This window comes from Equus caballus, chromosome 17 (assembly GCF_041296265.1).
Source record: "Equus caballus isolate H_3958 breed thoroughbred chromosome 17, TB-T2T, whole genome shotgun sequence".
In the NCBI taxonomy this organism is placed as follows: Eukaryota; Metazoa; Chordata; class Mammalia; order Perissodactyla; family Equidae; genus Equus; species Equus caballus.
In genome coordinates, this window is record NC_091700.1 from 38,867,521 (window position 1) to 38,883,124 (window position 15,604).

At 35.4% G+C, this 15,604-nt stretch overlaps 2 protein-coding genes and 1 pseudogene across 5 annotated transcripts in view; 1 reads left to right on the forward strand and 2 right to left on the reverse strand.

The window, feature by feature from the left end:
• Positions 1-15,604, reverse strand: part of LOC138918369 (phosphatidylinositol 3,4,5-trisphosphate 3-phosphatase TPTE2-like) — a 444,167-nt gene that overhangs the window by 278,591 nt on the left and 149,972 nt on the right. The window lies entirely within an intron of this gene.
• LOC138918376 (mitochondrial ornithine transporter 1-like) overlaps positions 1-15,604 on the forward strand; it is a 153,476-nt gene that overhangs the window by 39,093 nt on the left and 98,779 nt on the right. The window lies entirely within an intron of this gene.
• The window catches only part of LOC138918368 (phosphatidylinositol 3,4,5-trisphosphate 3-phosphatase TPTE2-like), a 156,949-nt pseudogene that overhangs the window by 29,089 nt on the left and 112,256 nt on the right, over positions 1-15,604 (reverse strand).

Consider the following 15,604-nt stretch of genomic DNA (forward strand, 5'->3'; position numbering starts at 1 on the left):
ATATTATTTATATTTATAAATATACATTACATATAATTCATCTCTTACAGAAACAGAAAAATATAAAATTTGCCTCCTTAGAATAATATTGTACATTTACATGTAATCTATTATACAGGGTATATTATATCACACATATAATAACATATTATATAATATAACGTGGGATATAATACATATTATAATAAAATAATAAATAGCATATATTATGTTATGTAATATGATTAAGTACAATTATATTTATATAATATATACCATATAATATATTATATATAAAATACATAATTTTAAATACAAATATACGTATATTATTCTAAGGGAGGCCATTTTATATTTTTATCCTTCTATAAGAGATGAATTTATATTATTATATAAATTATATATATTTATAAATGGAATAATATATATGTATATATAATATGCATTAAATTTTTTACCTGAAAGAGTATATTTTTAGGAGAATACTGCCACCTACGTGTTCTAAGTTATATTAAATTTATAACTCCATAGTCTGTTTACTGAGAAAAATGAGCATTTGTTAGATAAATACCCTTACCTTAATGGGATTCCTATAGAAAGAGTGTTTTCCAGAAGATGGGAATGACATGGCAATAATACGCCCTGGAAGTCAAAATAGTCACTATTACAGATGTTATTATACATGTGAAACAATAAATGAGAACTTAATTTACATATAATCAGACTCTTTTTTCATAAAAAAGAAATTTCAGGATTGAGAATGACAAAAAAGCTAACTAACCCTCAGAATAATCAACATAACATATTAAAATATCCAATATAATGACCACTAAACTCACACAGTGCTCCCAAGACTCAACTGCTTCCAGCCAAATGCAACAGATTTATGTTGATCTCAGTCTGGAGCTGCCCCCATGGTGAGAATTTCTTATCTGAACACTAAAGAAAAAGGAGAGATCTGGGATCCAGCAATCGTGGGAACTCCCAGGGTGCTCCAGTGCTCCTGACTCAGAAACCTGAGACCTACAAAGGGTTCCAGCAAGAGAACAGGTCTCTCTGAGATCCTTGAGACCCAGGATAACTATTAGAACTCAACAAATTCTAAACCAAACAAATGGAGTCAGCTGAAAATTCCTTCAACTCCCTGTACTGTAACCAAGTAACCCTGATTTGGGATGACAATGGAGATTTTCCATTGTCAGGGTTAAACTACAAATATGTCACACTACCATAGTGGTAGATGTCTTCACAGATCAAGAATGCTTTAGACAAGGTAAGAACCAAAATAAACATATAATTACCCACACACAAGAAAAATGTGAAGTTAATGTAAGTAAATCAACAGTTAAACTTCACAAACCAGTAATGTAAGTGAGGTCTAAGTCAAATCCATCTTTCCTGTATCGCCGTTTGTTTCCTGAAACCTGAGAGTTTAAAACAATCATTAATTTGTAAAATATAAATCAACATAAAAATAAAGAAGATTATATACATATCTATAACACTCGCCAGTATTTCCCGAAACACAAACATTTTTCTGAATCACAAACATGTTTTGCCCACTTACCATCCTTCTGGTCAGTATTTCAAGATGTCTTTTTTGGTAAGCCAGATGAAAAACTCTCATCAGAATGATAAGTCGTAGAGGTCGAAATATAATTGCCAATCTAACAATAAATTTTAAAGATCCATTTTTACTTCAGAAATAGAGGATTTTGTCAATATGGACTAAGTCTTGAGCAGTGATTCTTAACCAGGGGCAATTTTGTACACCCCACCTATCCCCAAGCCTCTCACCCACTTACCCAAGGGATATTTGGCAATGTCTGGAGGCATTTTTGGTTGTTGTAACTGTGTGTGGAGGGGGTGCTACTTGCATCCAGTGGATAGAGGACAGAAAAGCTGCTAAACACCAATGAACAGGACAGCTTCCATAACAAAGAATTATCTGGTCCAAAATATCAATAGTGCTGAGATTGAGAAACTCTGGTCTAGAGAGATAGCTATATGATGGATGCTTAGAATTTGCGGATTTAACTTTTGTAGCTTAAGATGAGCATTTTTCAATCTTTTCCTCATCAAACAAACTGAGGGTTCTTGTTCACCTGTGTTACTCCCATCAGTAACAGAGGTTTACTACACTACTAACACACATCAGGCAGGCAGTAGATTGAGATACTTCCCAAGTGTGCTAGCTACTGTCTCTCCTGCCATCAGAAAAAAAACACAATGACAGAGAACTGATGGTTTGGACTAGTGCTTCTCTAACTTGAGTGCACACACTGATTCAGTAGGTCACTGGGGCCTGCGGTGTTTTCCTTCTTGCATTTCTAGCTCTTAGATGATGCTGAGGTTGTAGGTCAGAGGACCATACTGGCTCCAGCTATTTTCAAACAACTCCAAAAGCCTATCGCATAACATCAGGTTTCACTAGCACCTGAATTGAAGTCCTGGGAAGCTGGAGTGCAGAAAGAAGCAAGCTATTAGACTAATAAATAAGCCTAATGAGCCACCCAACATCTACATCCCAGTACGCATTTGTTCTTCTTTTCCTCATCGCCAAAGTAGAAAGAAGAAAAGCCATCAGTTCTTCATACACATTTTAGTTTCCTGATCCCCAACAGTTCTGATTTTGCCTCAGCTTTCTTCATTCCAATGATACTGCAAAATTCCACCTCTGTGTTGCTATCCACGTCACCTGGTTTTCTGTTCCATTTGCTTTTTGAGAGAATTATCATTGGAGTCACTCAAGTTTTGCATATGCTCAAACCAATACTCTCTTTGTTATAGGAAAAACCCAGGAATTTCATGTGTAAGGAATTTGTGATTGAAGCTTAAACGGGAATTTCAAAGTATACCGAAGTTAAAGTTAGTACAAGAGGCAAAGTCCCCAGTTTCTTCTTTGAGTGCTCCATCTTCTTCATTCAACCAAAGGTACGTAGTGCGTACACCCTTCATGGATCCCTAAATACCACCAGCCTTTAGTTTCTAAGTATGTGGAAATTTATCTAAACATTTCATTTTCAAGCAGCTTATCTGGCATAGAATCATCACATTCAGAGTTAAAAGATTATACAAAATGAAATCCATAGAAAACGCAAAAAAAATAAAAGACAGTTTAAGAAACGTGAATCATGTCTCTTACCTGGGGATATCATTAAAATAACTAAAGTCATAAAAAATGTAAATTATATCAATCAGTAGAGTCAGCAGAATAATGACAGCATCTAAGGAGTTAAGTAAATCAGAGAAATATCGTTGCATCCTATAATGTAAAACAAAAAATACAAGTTTATGCTCCCCCAAAGAAGAGACAGGGAAATTTTAAAAGCAAGAATTATTTGACTCATCTCCATTAACAATTCTATTTTAATGAATTATCTAAATTGCATTTACTAGACTAGACTAAGAGAAAAGTATTCATATTCATTATTTTATACATATATATGACAAAAGCATAAATATTGCAGTTTAAGTTCAGTTAAGAGATATAACCAAACCATCAAACAAGAGGCAAGCAATGCCTTCACATAGGTGGGAGAGAAAGGTGGGATGTTGGAGAGTACTATTGGGCAGTGGAAGCTGAACATGTCACAGCCTTAGAGCAACTGCGGCTGTGAGGAGGGCAGAAGAGGAGCTTGTGAGAGGCAGACAGGTCCACTATTTTGGCCTGCGAACTCATCATCTGGCTTTGTACCTAGAGTGGAATCCCAATGGGCTGGTATGGCCTCCCCTGCAAAAGCTGAACTTGCACCCACTGCACCTTCCTCCCCCCAACGCTGGCTCCTTCAGCTGTGGGCACTGGTGATCCGCGGGAAGGTTCTAGGGTAGCTTCCACTTCTAGGGTAGCCCCTTTCAGGCTCTGAGTAACCCGGGAGTGGGCAACTGTCCTTAGCTCAAAGGCATGAGGGTAGAGTTCAGGAGGAGAGGAATCAAGCTGCCTTCTGAAAGGCTCTGGATGAAGTGAGGCCAGGGAACTTAGTCTCTGACTTCCACAGCAGTCCAGCTCTAAGGCTTGGCTTACTCCATCCACCTTCTCAGAAAGCCAGCAGCGGAGAAAATCAACTGCTGCCTCACTACTAAGCCTCGCTGACAGGATGAGCATGCCTCAGATCTCCTGTGTACCTTAACAAAAGTTTTTATTTTAACTGAGGTAGGGGATTGTTCATGATCTATTTTCTAGTATTTAATATGCCATCAGATTTTATTTAGATTCAATTCTTAATGAAAGTATTAATATTTATACTTCACATACATGTTCCTCTTAATAATGTGCATGTAGACACATCAGCTGCCTTGTCCCATTTTGCAAACCCATTAAGCTTTACCTGTTGAAGGAACCATCTAGAATACATTATTGGAGACTAGAGTGACAGTTACAACAAAAATATTAAAGCCCAATCTAGTAGAAATTGGGATGTGGATAGTTGTTTCTCTGGTGGACCGTGCCTTCGAGGAGAATTATTTTGATAAAGAGGGACAAATTTGGTTGTGTTGACCTGGTAATTACTTTGGGATGCTTCTCATAGCACTACAAAATAGCTTTATATGTTTTTAAAAAATTAATCAAACTTACCCTTCTACACATACTCGAAGAAGAACATCCATTAAAAAAAATAAAGCAATAGCTAAAGAAATTGAACGATATTCCAAAGGAATATACACTTTGCTATCAGAGATGAATTGATCTGCGATGATAAGAGACATGTCCACAAAGACGAGCAAGATTCCAAATATTCTAAAACAAACAAACACATAAATAAACAGAATAAAGATGAATTGGTTTTCACCTCTATAGTTAGACTACATTTAGCCCAGGGATCTGATACTAAAATGTCATTATTTAGGATTAAACTGTCAGTGGCAGGGAGAACTGTGTTGTCTTAGAATTTCAACAAAATTACTCAGTTTTCACCCAATGGAAGCATTTAGGAAAATAAAATTCCCACAAAACCACTTCATGTTATCATGCTCCTTTATAATAGACACATCAGACTAACCCTCCAACATAGAACTGTCAAACTGAATTAAAATTACTTATCTCTGCTTGTAAACTCTTCTTAAAATTCAAGAAGTTTATAAGAGGTCTCTACGAATTTCTCATAGTAAATAAAACCTCATTAGTCTTGATAATTATTAAGAATTTAGTAATAAAAACCAAGTGAAAGCATGACTAACATAAGCCCTAAAAAGACCACTTTGACCAGTAAGATTTTTTCATCAGTGAGATTTTCAGCAAGTATATGATTACACATTAATGGATGTTTCTAGCATATGCTGGGCACATGAGAAGGACTTCAATTCCAAAAATATATACATGATTGAACTCTAAAGTAACTCCGAAGCCTTTCTCTTACGTATTCTAAACACATTATCCATAAATTGATTACGCTATTTGTAGAATCTATGAAGATGAATTAATTAGTCTTCAAAGTACTTTTTTCCAATTGCAACACAAATTAAAATATTATAAATTTAAAAGGAAGCAAGTATATTGCGTGAAGCTGTATGATAGTATGAAATCTTGCCATCATGTGGAGAAGAAGCCTAAATAGAATGCTTTCAGAATTAAGGAGTAATTCGAGACAAATAAGGTATTTAATAAAACACTTTACTTGTAATTGTAGAATTTTAAAGTGCATGCATCATTATTTTTACTTTTCCAGGTAGGAAAAAACATACTAATATGTTACCATTAGACTTAGGGGAATGCCGTTTCTTTGCAATTCTTAATGTTCAGGTTAAACTAACCTTCCAAGATAAATTAGATTACATTATATGGGACACGGGGGCTATTTAGTAACATACTGACAGTGGAAATGCTTTTTTTCTCCTCCTAGATCCTTTCTCATTAAAACAAAATTCACATTAAATGGATACATATTTAATTACCTCTTTTTTTAGGGTCTCACATACCTGATTATGAAAGATGATACAATTAAGCGTATAACTTTCTTAATCTCTTGGCTGCAAAAAGAAGTAAAAATAAAATTCAAGAGTTTTCAAGTTTATCACAGATTTCTTCTAACATATAATATGAATTTAACCAATAAACAAAGGCCTTTATAAATATAATTTTAGAAGAAAATTCTTCAGAAGTTGCATAACAAGGTGCTTTTTACTAATAACTAAAATTTTCACATTTCTGCTTCATGATTTTTTTTTTACTTTCCTATGTGGAATATGAATAAAACACCAAACTTTAGATGTCTAGTAACATTTCCTTTGCCTATAAAGCCCCAACCCCACCTTTATGGTAATATTAAGCTTGGCGTCATCAACTAAAGCAACATAGCGTGGAGATAGAGGGAGTGATAGGAGAGACCTATGTTCCAGTTCTCCCATTCATGAGCTGTGGGATCCTGGGCAAGTCATCAAACCTTGGCCAGACCTATTTCCACAGCAATCAAAGAAGGGACTTCAGGCATGGGTAGGGAGCACCCATCTTGTCCTGTAATATTCATCTCTTGAAACAAGACATCCCATGAATATGACAGTTAAACATTAAGGAGAGTCACATTTGGAGTTGCAAGTGCTCTTTGGAGGTAATTTAATAAGGAATTTTAATAAGATGCATTTCAAAGGAGAAATAACATACAGACTGGGCTCCTTCCATTAATAGGAGGAGGAAGAGGAGCCTCTTTGATGAACTCCACAGTTACGCCTCATTTTATCCTATGGCTAAAGACAAGGTAGCCACTGGGGTGCAGTTTCATGCCCTGCTGAAGCTTCCAACACAGGACACAAATTCCACTCCAAGTGGGATCAAGCCCAAGGCAGTGCTCATAGCCTGTGCCCAAGACTGAAGAATGGAGATGATGGATGAAGAACAGAACTAGGGCACCACCAAAATTGGCCACGGATGAATACTCTTAGGCTAACCTGGGATGCAAGAGCTCCCCACTCCCTCTAATCTCTCCCTCCTTTACCTGCACCCACAACCTCTGCCCAGGCTTAGTGAGTTGAGGCTGACATGGATGGGAACTGATTGGCCAAAAGAGGTGAATTTCCCCCTGAGGTTACCATTCTCTTAATACAAGCCCTTTCTCAACCACACAGACTACTGGATCTCCAGATAGCAATGAAATGTTATAATAAATCTGAACTTGCCTGACAAAGTGAACATACAGAACCATGACTGACAGAATCATGGGGGCACAAAGGTATGACTTAGGATGGCTTTAGGGCCTCCTATCACTTTCAGTGCCTCACAAAACTACCCCAAGTAAATATGCAATTGAGATTTTTTAAAAACAGTGTGCTATGTAAATGGAACTTCAAACAATATGTTTAGAGTTTGCAGGGAAAGGACTGTGACTCATTGACTCTATATCCAGGAAAAGTACTGTTCATATTTAGGAGCAACAGACAGATACTCTCCAACATGAAGCAACTCAAAGCATAGCAGCCACATACCTTTCCTAAAAACAATTACTCGAAGTGCTCAAGCCAACTGAGCAATGAGTCAAAAGGAAGAATGCAGGAGTAAGAAAGATACCTTATAGAGACAAGGTTAAGAAATTAAATCATAACAATTCAGAACTGTCTAAATAATCATTGTTAATGGAGCACATGGAACAAATGATTCCAAAAACAAAGATAATCTAAGATTCTTGATAATACCATGGACTTAAATTTGCAGGTTTTCTCACACAACTTAGGATTTAAGGTTTGTAAGAAGATAGAAGTAAAAGCAAGTCTCATTTCTTCTCTTTCCCAGGTACAAGTCTAGTGTTAACCTGGATACTGATGGAGAAACAAGGGCACAATTATGTTCTCTAAAAATAAGTTTATAACTTTCATATCATTAAAAATTGACAAGAATAAAAACAATGAATTAATAGCAAAATACAGAAAAATTTAAAGATAAAATATGAAGAGAATGTTTAACCCAGAAAACAAAGGAAGATGATAGCAAATAAAACCTAAAATACCAGAAATGATAACAAATACAAGCACGTTACTGTCATATTAAATACTGGCAAATACTCTCAGATAAGTTTAAAAACTAAATGCACAATACGCTATATACAAGAGACAAAAACTAAATTAAAATGATAGTTTGAAAATAAAGAGATGGACAAAGATATGAGATGCAAACGTTAAATCTCAAAATATTAAAAGTTGTAATATTAATATCAAAGTTGAATTCAAAGTAAACATATTAACTATGACCAAGACATCTTATATTGATAGAAGGTAGATTCTATAGGACATTAACAAGGCCATGTTGAAAAGAGGTGAGATGTGTATTGGGGTCAGGTCCTGTCTTTCCCATTGGACGCTTACTTCTCTGTACAGATGCTGGAGAAGGCATGTGGCCATACTCAAAGCACTAAGGGCACCAGGGTGATTCTTTGGTCTTCCTGCTCTCACACTAGGGCTCTGGACTTTTCCCCCAAACTATCCACAACACACAAGGCTACATTCCCAGTTTATAGTGTAAACTCTGGTTGAAGAGAGCTGAGTCCGGCTTCAGATCTGATTCCAACCTAAGTTAGCTCATTAGAATTCTCTACCGGGGTTTGGAGAGGAAGCTCCAAAGTAACTAGGAGTGTCTTTTGCCTGGCTTGGTCCACAGGGTATGTACTTCCCTTGGGAGTATTGGTGGCAAAGATAAGATCTGAGTGTCTCTGGCCAAATACTATCTATTCTTAAATATATATATATTGAAATATAGAAACTTCTTGTGCAGCAAACACATACTTAAAGAATTCGTATGAAATATTTGAAGAAACTCATCCTGTAATAAGACATAAAAAACTTCAACGTACTTTAAAATATAAAAATTATGCAGGCTATATTTTCTGACCACAATGTAATAAAACCATTGCAGTGGGAGAATACTGACATACAAGATATTTAATCGCATTTTATCATTACAGAAATTAAAAAGGTGCCATACATGACAACTTAGATTAAATGGAGATATTGCCTGAAAGACATGAACTACTAACATTTGCTCAAGAAAAAATAGATAAGCTGAATAGTCTAAAAGATAACATACCTTTTAAGGAAATTGAACTTGTAGTTTAAAACTTTCCAACAACAAAAACTCCAAGCCCAATTTTTAAGTGAAGAAATAATACCAATTCTAAACAAACTCTTCCAGAAAAGAGGAAAAGAGGACTATTTCCAAACTCATATTAAGAGACCAGCATTACCCTGATTATTCTATCTTTGTTAGACCAGCCAAATCAGTAAAGATGTTACATGACAAGAAAATTACCAACCAACATCCCTCATGAATACAGATGCAAAAATCCTTAACAAAACGTTAGGAAATCGAATCCAGCAACATAAAAAAGAAAATGCATCATGACCAAGTGGTGTTTGTTCCAGGAATTCAAGGATGGTTCAATACTCTAAAATTAATGTAATTCACCATGTCAATAAACAAAGGAAAATAAAACATACAGTCATCTCAATAGATGTAAATTTTTTTTCCAAAAAATTTAAGGTCCATTCATAATAAAAACTTTCAGCAAACTAGGAATAGAAGGGAACTTCCTTAGCCTGACAATGGACATTTACAAAAATCCCATGGCTAATATCATTCCTAATGGTGAAAGACTGAATATTTTCTCCCAATGATTAGCAATCCAGGATGTCAGTTCACTATTCTTCTATTCAAAATTGTATTGGAGGTTCTAGTCAATGCAATAAGGCAAGAAAAGGAAATAAAAGGCGTATAGATTTGAAAGGGAGAAATAAAACTCTATTTGTAGAAGATATGCTTGTCTACCCAGAAAATCCCAAGGAATCTACAAAGAAGCTAATAGAACTAATAAGTGAGTTTAATAAAGTTATCAGATAAAAGGTCAATAAACAAAACAATTATATTTCTATATACTAGCAATGAACTATTGAAAAATGGAAATTTAAGCAACTACACCATTTATATTAACACCAAAACCCACAAAACACTTTGGTGTAAATTAACGAAATATGTGCAGGATCTGTACACTGAAAATTACAAAACATGATTAAAGAAAAAAAGATTTTAAGGTAAGAGATGTACCATGTTCATAGATTAGAAGACTCAACATTGTTAAGATGTCACTTCTCCTCAAACCAAGCTAAAGATTCAATACAATTTCTATTAAAAAATCACAGCACAATTTTTTGTAGATATTGATAACCTGATTCTAAAATTCACATGGAAAGGCAAAGTGATACCACTCCCTGATTTAAAGACTTACTATAAAGTTAAATAATCAAGACAGTGTGGTATAGAAGAAAGAATCGACACATAGAACAGTGGAACAAAATAGAGTCCAGAAATAGACTCTTGTACGTGGTCAACTGATTTTCAACAAAGATGCAACGGCAATTCAACAGAGAAAAAATAGTCTCACAAGAAATTGTAGTAGAATTATTGGACATACATATACAAAAGAACAGTCTTCAACCTATATCACACAACGTACACCAAAACGAACCAAAAATGGATCCATGTACCTAAATGTAAAACCTAAAACTATGAAATTTCTAGAAGAAAACATAGGAGAAAATATTTGTGACCTTGGGTTAGAAAAACATATCTTAGACAGTACACCAAAAATCATAATCCTGAAAGAAAAAATTGAATTTTATCAAAATTAAAAATTTCTGCTGTGTAAAAAAAATAAACCAAAACAGGGACAAGCTACAGATTGGGAGAAAATATTTGCAAAATATTTATCTGATGAATTTGTATCCAGAACATATAAAGAACTCTCAAAACTCAACAATAAGGAAAAAGAATTTAAAAACAGACCAAAAACTTGGATAGACACTTCACCAAAGGAAATCAATGGATAGCAAGTAAGCATACGAAAAGATGCTCAACATCATTGGTCATTATGAAAATACAATTTCAAGTCTCAGCGAGATACCTCTACTCACCTATTACAATGTCTTAAAAAACAAAGTGAAACAAAACAGATGGACAATACGAAGTACAGGCAAGGATGCAGAGCAACCAGAACCCTCATACATGTGAAACAGTACAGCCATTTTGGAAACTATTTTTTATACAATTAAACTACACTTTACCATAAGATTCAGCAATCCTTACGCCCACACAAAGACGTATATGCAAATGTTCATAGCCACATTATTCATAACAGGCCAAAACTGGAAATAATCTAAACGTCCATCAATGGGTGAATGGATAGGAAAATATGGAATATTCATATAATGGCATACTACTCAGCAATAAAAAGAAACAGACTACTGATACACGTATTTATATGGATGAATCTCCAATGCATTAAGCTATATGAAAGAAGCCAATTTCAATTGGCTACATACTGTTCAACTCAACTACATGACATTCTGGAAAAGGTAAAACTATAGGGACAGAAAATAGATCAGTCATTGCCAGGGGCTAGATTTGGGGGAAAGGTTGAACACAAAAGGACTTGAGAAATTTTAAAAGGATGATAGAATTTTTCTGTGTCATGATTATGACAGTGGTTACACGAATCTATGTATTAGTCAAAACTCATAGAATTGCCACACAATGCATAAAATTCATTAAATATAAATTGTAGCTTAAGTTTTTAAAGAACATTTACTATGCTGTAAATTATACCTTAAGGTGTGAAAAGTGTGCTGTAATCAAAAGGCTAGTAAAATGATGGAATAAAATAAATTCTGGAAACAGAGCCGGTATGCAAAGATTCATAATAAAATAGAGAGACATTTAAAAATCACTGAAGAAAATAGAAATTTTTTCAATAATAGGTTCATTCATTCAACCAAAGTCATTGAGTGCCTACTACGTACTATGGTGCTGTTTTAGTCACTGGAGATACAGCAGTTAACAAAATGGACAAAATTTTCTTCCTTCATGATGCTTGCACTCTTGTTATGAGGACAGACCATAAGTATAATAAATAAGTAAATAACATAATAAGTTATAAAGTGATAAGTGCAATAGAGATCATTAAAACAGGGCAACAGCAATGGAGGGGGATGCAATTTTGATGTTGGGGAAACTAGGTAGTCACTTGGGAGAAGAGTAGATTCCTACATTTTATATCTTAATACAAAATAAATTCTGGACAGATGTTTTATTCAAATGTAGAAAATAAATTCAAAATATAGAAGAAGAAATTTTGGTGACTATATTAAAATCTTGGGTAGAGAAAGACTTTCTACGTATGACACTAAAGGCATAAATCACAAAGGAAAGTAGAGATATATTCAAATGCATGAAGATTATAAACTTCTATGGGCCAGCCCTGGCAGCCTAGTGGCTAAGTTCAGTGCACTCTGCTTCTGCGGCCTGGATTTGGTTCTCAGTTGCGGACCTATGCCACTCATCTTTCAGTGGCCATTCTATGTTGGTGGCTCATGTAAAGAAAAAAAAAAAGAGGAAGATTGGCAACAGATGTTAGAAAAAAAAAAGACTATAAATTTATACACAGTGAAAAGCTAGACAACCTGGGAAAAATTACTTGCCCTATATATGACATAAAAAAGATTGATATATTTAACTTTTCAATCCAATGACAGAGATAACATCCCAATTTTATTTTATTTTATTTTTTAAATTTTTTATTGAGCTAATGATAGGTTACAATCTTGTGAAATTTCGGTTGTACATTATTGTCTGTCACTCGTGTTGTAGGTGCAACCCTTCACCCTTTTTGCCCACCCCCACCCCCCCCTTTCCCCTGGGAGCCACTAATCTGTTCTCTTTGTCGACGTATTTAAATTCCTCATATGAGTGGAGTCATACAGAGATTGTCCTCCTCTATCTGGCTTATTTCACTTAACATAATTCCCTCAAGGTCCATCCATGTTGTTGCAAATGGGACAATTTTGTTCTTTTTCATGGCTGAGTAGTATTCCATTGTATATATATACCACGTCTTTTTTTATCCAATCATCTGTTGATGGGCACTTAGGTTGCTTCCACGTCTTGGCTATTGTAAATAATGCTGCAATGAACATTGGGGTGCATGGGACTTTTGGAATTGCTTATTTCAAGCTCTTTGGATAGATACCCAATAGTGGGATAGCTGGATCATATGGTAGTTCTACTTTTAATTTTTTGAGGAATCTCCATACTGTTTTCCATAGTGACTGCACCAGTTTGCATTCCCACCAGCAGCGTATGAGGGTTCCTTTTTCTCCACAACCACTCCAACATTTGTTACTATTAGTTTTAGATATTTTTGTCATTCTAATGGGTGTAAGGTGATATCTTAGTGTAGTTTTGATTTGCATTTCCCTGATGATCAGTGATGATGAACATCTTTTCATGTGCCTATTGGCCATCCCTATATCTTCTTTGGAGAAATGTCTGTTCATGTCTCCTGCCCATTTTTTAATTGCGTTGTTCAATTTTTTGTTGTTGGGTTGTGTGAGTTCTTTATGTATTATGGATATTAAGCCTTTGCCGGATGTTTTACTTGCAAATATTTTTTTTCCCAGCTAGTGGGTTGTGTTTTTGTTTCAGTCCTGTTTTCCCTTGCCTTGAAGAAGCTCTTTAGTCTGATGAAGTCCCATTTGTTTATTCTTTCTATGGTTTCCCCTGTCTGAGAAGACATGGAGTCCGAAAAGATCCTTTTAAGACTGATGTCAAAGAGCATACTGCCTACGTTTTCTTCTAGAAGCCTTATGGTTTCAGGTCTCAGCTTTAGGTCTTCGATCCATTTTGAGTTTATTTTGGTGAATGGTGAAAAAGAATGGTCAATTTTCATTCTTTTACATGTGGCTTTCCAGTTTTCTCAGCACCATTTGTTGAAAAGACTTGCTTTTCTCCATTGTATGCTCTCAGCTCCTTTGTCGAAGATTAGCTGTCCATAGATGTGTGGTTTAATTTCTGGGCTTTCAATTCTGTTCCATTGATCTGTGCACCTGTTTTTGTACCAGTACCATGCTGTTTTGATTACTGTAGCTTTGTAGTATGTTTTGAAGTCAGGGCTTGTGATGCCTCCAGCTGCGTTCTTTTTTCTCAGGATTGCTTTAGCAATTCGAGGGCTTTTGTTGCCCCATATGAATTTTAGGATTCTTTGTTCTATTTCTGTAAAGAATGTCATTGGGATTCTCATTGGGATGGTGTTGAATCTGTAGATTGCTTTAGGTAGAATGGACATTTTAACTACGTTTCTTCTTTCAATCCATGTGCCTGGAATGTCTTTCCATCTCTTTACGTTGTCATCCATTTCTTTCAGAGAAGCCTTGTAATTTTCATTGTATATGTCTTTCATTTCCTTAGTTAAATTCATCCCGAGGTATTTTATTCTTTTTGTTGCAATTGTGAATGGTATTGTGTTCTTGGGTTCTTTTTCTGTTAGTTCGTTATTAGAGTATAGAAATGCTACTGATTTATGTAAATTGATTTTATACCCTGCAACTTTGCTGTAGTTGTTGATTACTTCTAAAAGTTTTCCAATGGATTCTTTGGGGTTTTCTATATATAAGATCATGTCATCTGCAAGCAGCGAGAGTTTCACTTCTTCCCTCCCTATTTGGATTCCTTTTTCTTGCCTAATTGCTCTAGCCAAAACCTCCAGTACTATGTTAAATGAGAGTGATGATAGAGGGCGTCCTTGTCTCGTTCCTGTTTTCAGGGGATGGTTCTCAGGTTTTGCCCATTGAGCATGATGTTGACTGCGGGTTTGTCACATATGGCCTTTATTATGTTGAGGTATTTCCCTTCTATCACCATTTTGTTCAGAGTTTTTATCATAAATGGCTGTTGGATCTTGTCAAATGCTTTCTCTGTATCTATTGAGATGATCGTGTGGTTTTTATTCCTCAGTTTGTTGATGTGGTGTATCACGTTGATTGCTTTGCGGATGTTGAACCATCCCTGTGTCCCTGGTATGAATCCCACTTGATCCTGATGTATGATCCTTTTGATGTATTGCTGTATTTGGGCTGCCAACATTTTGTTGAGAATTTTTGCATCTATGTTCATCAGTGATATTGGCCTGTAGTTCTCCTTTCTCGTGCTGTCCTTGTCAGGCTTTGGTATCAGCGTGATGTTGGCCTCACAGAATGTGTTAGGAAGTGTTCCATCCTCCTCAATTTTTTGGAATAGCTTGAAAAGGATAGGTATTAAATCCTCTCTGAAAGTTTGGTAGAATTCCACAGGAAAGCCATCTGGTCCTGGGGTTTTATTTTTTGGGATGCTTTTGATTGCTGTTTCAATCTCTTTCCTTGTGATTGGTCTGTTCAAATTGTCTGCTTCATCTTGAGTGAGCTTTGGGAGATTGTAGGAGTCCAAGAATTTCTCCATTTCCTCTAGGTTATCCATTTTGCTGGCATATAGTTTTTTGTAGTATTCTCTTATAATCCGTTGTATTTCTGTGGAGTCTGTTGTTATTTCTCCTCTTTCATTTCTGATTTTGTTTATTTGAGCTTTCTCTCTTTTTTTCTTTGTAAGTCTGGCTAGGGGTTTGTCAATTTTATTTATCTTCTCAAAGAACCAGCTCTTTGTTTCATTGATCCTTTCTACTGCCTTTTTTGTTTCAATAGCATTTATTTCTGCTCTGATTTTTATTATTTCTCTCCTTCTGCTGACTTTGGGCTTTGTTTGTTCTTCTTTCTCTAGTTCAGTTAGGTGTAGTTTAAGACTGCTGACTTGGGATTTTCCTTGTTTGTTAAGATGTGCCTGAATTGC